Source organism: Trachymyrmex cornetzi, unplaced genomic scaffold (genome assembly GCF_001594075.2).
Source record: "Trachymyrmex cornetzi isolate Tcor2-1 unplaced genomic scaffold, Tcor1.1 scaffold1121, whole genome shotgun sequence".
Lineage (NCBI taxonomy): Eukaryota > Metazoa > Arthropoda > Insecta > Hymenoptera > Formicidae > Trachymyrmex > Trachymyrmex cornetzi.
In genome coordinates, this window is record NW_017295678.1 from 391,245 (window position 1) to 396,296 (window position 5,052).

General features: G+C 41.3%; 1 pseudogene; it reads left to right on the forward strand.

Annotated features, from left to right (window-relative positions):
* Nucleotides 1-1,186, forward strand: LOC108764054 (putative nuclease HARBI1; annotated as a pseudogene).
* The last annotated feature ends 3,866 nt before the right edge of the window (nucleotides 1,187-5,052 follow it).

A 5,052-nucleotide genomic window follows, 5' to 3' on the forward strand; every position in this document is an offset into this window, starting at 1 on the left:
ATGCGATTGACAGATCCGGAAAAATATTTCAACTACCTCAGAATGTTATCAACAACATTTAACGAGTTACTCAATATTGTTGGTCCACTGATTGAAAAACAACATGTAGTTCGAGAACCAATACCACCCAGAACAAGATTAGAAGTGACTCTACGATGGTTGGCATCTGGCGACAGCATGACATCGCTATCATATGCTTTCCGCATTGCCCAATGTACGCTATCATGAATTATCCCGGAAACATGTCAAGCAATTTGGCTCTCTTTAAAGGATAAAGTTATAATTGATCCAACTGAAGAAAATTGGAATACAATTGCAAGAGACTTTGAGGAAACGTGCGAATTTCCAAACTGTATAGGCGCTATCGATGGAAAGCATGTCGTAATTCAGGTATATTACAAATTTAATAATATTAATTTAGATTTAATATATTATATTGATAATGTAATTATGTATGCTTTGGAATGAGTAATGTGTTCATCACAATGGTTTCCAATTGCAGGCACCGCCTCGTAGTGGTTCGTGCTACTATAACTATAAAGGAAATCACAGCATAAACCTGCTCGCAGTAAGTGATGCCAAGAATCGCTTCACCATTGTTGATATTGGAGCTGAAGGAAGGCAAAGCGACGGAGGTGTTTTTGAAAACAGTGGATTACCACATCTACTTGAGACGAATGCTCTTCATATCCCTCTACCAACACGTTTGAATAATACAGATTTGGAATTTCCGTACGTTTTGCTGGGAGATGAGGCCTTTTCTTTGAGCACATATATGATGCGACCATATCCTCGTAGTGCACAATTGAATATTAGTAGAAAAATTTTCAATTATCGCCTGAGTCGAGCAAGGAGAACAGTTGAATGTGCTTTCGGGATTTTGGTTGCAAGATGGAGACTATATCGTCAACCTATTATTGCAAGCACATCTACTGTCGTAAAAGCTGCGCAGGAAACAATTGTTTTGCATAATTTTATATATAATAAAGAACTAGAATTATCACTTGCAGAAAGAAGGTATTGTAACATACGAGAAGAAGAACGTGAAATTTTGGCTACAAGTTACGGACTTAGACGTGTTTTGCCTCTTGTATGCATTCTGACACCTTTTCCTAGCAGACTTAAAATTATCGAGCTCTATCAGGGCACGCAACGAGCTCTCCGAGCGCCTTTCTCCTATCTTTGACTGCAGCATCACAGTCATCATTCCACCAGGGAGGAGATTCCAAGCGACAAGAGTTTATCTTACTATGTGGCGCCCTTTTGTCCGGAGGAAGTAATCCTCTGGCTGTTGATTGAACATTTTCAACAAATAGGTTGTATTGTGAAGTAATATCCAGGGTTTCTTTTCTTGAGATTTCGTTAACAGAATTCCTAAGCATGGAATTTAATGTAGTCAGTTGATCCTTGTTCAATTTAAGCTTATAGCAGAATTTCTTGGAATAGCAAAACATCACGTTAATTTTCGTGCAAATGGAAAAGTGGTCACTACCGAACGTATCGTCCAAAACATGACTGGAGCAGATAGGAGCAAGAACAGGAGAAGACAAGGAGAGATCAATAACAAAGTTTTATGCGGAATGATGTAAAGTGGGAGAGCCATCATTTAAAATTACAAAATCAAATTCTTCTATAGCTTTCAATAGCCTGTTGCCTGCACCAGGGCGAGAAGGACAACCCCAATTAGGGTGGTGGGCATTGAAATCTCCAGTCATGAGTAAAAGATTAAATTCCTTGAGGGCATTTAGAAGGTCTTGGTAGAAAGTGAGTGGAGTGTCCTGGCCAGGGTGCCTGTACATGTTCACCAAGATAATCGGCTCTCTAGAGGTAATTAATTTAATGACGTGAAATTCTACAGACGGGTGATCGATATTTTGCAGCTTAATAATCTCAAATTTAATGTTGTCTTTGATGAATGTGCAAATGCCGCATTGTCCTGCAAGGATAATGTCATTCCTGACAGCACTAAAAGACTTGATCTTCAGACTAGAATCTGGTTTGAGCAAAGATTCTTGAACGCAGATTATGTCATAATCTCTAGCCAGCAATACCAATGAAGCTTGGTTGCCTCTAGCACCTCTACAATTCCATTGGATAACTTTTATACCAGCAGAGGAGGGCTGCCTGCGAGAGGATTGAGGCATAACTCTACTATGATGAGCTTGCTTGTGTATTCAGAATGGGAAAGCTAGAACTTGTTTGAAGAATTCCAGTTCCGAAAATTGTCGTGTGGGTAGTCAGAAGCAGGAGACGCAAAGTCTTGGCTTTGGGAACCTGTTGGATTATATAGAGTAGAGTAGTCATTATAATTGTTGCGATGAGAGGGGGAATTAATATCACCGGTGGGATGTCTATAGTTATTAGAAGATGTGTAATTCTGTATAAACGAAATGATAATGTTCATCAGTGTAGAAAAATCGTGATTGCAAAAACAATTAGCAATCTCTGAAATTAAATTAATAAGTTCCGGAATATATTTGGCAAATTCAAAAAGATTGGGCTCTCCGAAGCCACGCTGAGGAGGGGGGGGGGGGGCAGATTAATAAGCCATACCTCTTGCGTTGGAGTAGCCGTAAGCATCCTGAGGGTTGACAAGTGCTTCTTGATGAGCTCTTCTATCGTAACCCGGGTTGTTGACCCTCTTTTGGCTGGTATTCAGGTGGTTTGTTAAACCATGCAACAAGTGATGATAACCGTTCCCGTTGTAAGAGGACGCCTGCTGCGTAGTGCGTGCCGGCCGTGAGCCAGCAGCTTCAACATATAATATACGTCCATAATCTTGATCTTCTGCTTCTAAAAGGTTGAAAGGATTAGAAGATACAAAGCTGGGTGAACTTGAAGAGTTATAGGGTGTTTTAGAATTTAGCCGTGGAAAATCTTGAGAGTCCAGTCTAGAGCCGTAACGAGTAGAAAGACCTTGGTCGTTGATAATTCTCCTAGCATCAGCTATGGAGATATTTTCGACAGCAGCCAATTTAATGATGTTATCTTGCTTAGAGATTATCGGAGTCTTTAGAGGTAGCGAGATGTGAACCCTTACAATTGATACATGCAACGTCGGCCTCGCCATTCCTTGATGGGCAGGAGTCTTCATTTTCATGACCGTTATCTCCACAATATAGGCGGGCCTTTACACACTTTGGCTATATGTCCAACTCTAAAGCATGAGAAACATATGCGAGATTTAGGTATATAGGGTCGTACCTCATGTCTGGTCTTAAACAGGAACACATCTCATGGAAGAACTTGTCCAGCAAATTTAATACAAAGTGTCTTGGAGGGAACGTATTCGCTTTTACCATTTATGGTAATTCTTCTATTTAATCTGTGAATGTCCAAAATTTTTGCAGTTGGCGTTTCAATGTGTCTGCGGATATATTCTAATTCGAGATCGACAGGCACATCTTGGATGACACCCTCTCTGATGACTCTAAAGGCTGGTATAAAAGCTTTGAGGTTGTGTTTAGAAAATGTAGGATTGTCTACTAACCTATTAGCGGCAGAAGCAGATTTCGCCTCTATAAGAATTTTACCTTTACCAATTTTTTTTATCTCCTGGATATCTGGGATACCTGAGTTAGCGATGATACTTGAGATGACAACCGGATGTGTAGCCTTTTCACGATTTAGGTCGTAAACGTAGACCGCGTAGGGACCATTGTCCTGAGGGCGATATTTAGGTGCAACTTTGAGGTTAGCAGCAGCACTAGTAGAATCCTGTGAGCACGCACCGAACGCGTCTTCCGCATTTTTTGGCCTTGGAGAGACTAGTGATTTCGAAGTGGAAGATGTCGAAACAGTAGATCGCTTTGGGGGAGAGGTCGAGGAACGACCCTGTGCTTCTATCTCCTCGGAAGAATGGCGTTTCCTAGTATTTGTAACTTCGTCCACTTCCATGCTAAGGTCACATGGGATCATCACCTGAGAGCCATCTGATGATGGTGGGGGTGATGATGATGACGCAATTTCTTTATTGGAATTGCTTGTTGTTACATCAGATAAGCCTGCTTCGTCAATTAGCGATTTAAGCATTGAGCTAGAAAGGTCGCTGGAATCATTACAACTCATATTAATAGGTGAGGAATTTGTCGGTATAGACGGATTAATCACCAATGTAGGAGGTTGAAGGGAGAAGGAAACACTGCGATTTGAGTTTTGGTCACTGCTTCCCCCCGAGTCCGAGGCCATGCCTCTGCGCGGGAAGCCGGAACGAGGTTAAGCAATAAATTTCCGGGCACTCTGTACGTACAATAGATCAGGGCTCGACCACTAAAGTACGAAACAAAGCAAATATACGCAAACTAGAGCCCTGATAAGGGCTGATTAACGTAAGACCGCGAGAAAGCAGAATACGAACGATACACCTCAAGTCACATAATCCGCGCACTCTCTCGTTGGAATATTACTATATAATAATCAGCCGTGTCCATACGTTTGAATTTTGAAATCCATGGGAAAGATTCAGAAGATGGGAAAATGGGTTCCACATGAACTGAATGAAAGACAGCAGGAAAATCGAAAAACCACTTGCGAAATGCTGCTCGCCAGGTACAAAAGAAAGTCATTTCTTCATCGAATTGTGACTGGCGATAAAAAGTGGATATATTTTGAGAATCCTAAGTGTAAAAGATCATGGGTAACTCCAGGCGAACCATCGACATCGACTGCAAAGCCAAATCGCTATGGACGGAAGACAATGCTCTGTGTTTGGTGGGATCAGAAAGGTGTGATCTATTATGAGCTGCTAAAACCTGGCGAAACCGTTAATACTGAACGCTACCGACAACAAATGATCAATTTGAATCAAGCTTTGCGTGAAAAACGACCAGAATATCGAAAAAGGCAATACAAAGTGATTTTGTTTCATGATAATGCACGATCACACACAGCAAAACTGGTCAAGGAAACGATTGAGGCGTTTGGTTGGGAAATACTTACTCACCAGACTTGGCTCCGTCCGATTACTACTTATTTGCATCGATGGGACACGCACTTGTTCAGCAGCGCTTCACTTCTTACGAAGATGTACGAAAATGGCTAGATGACTGGTTT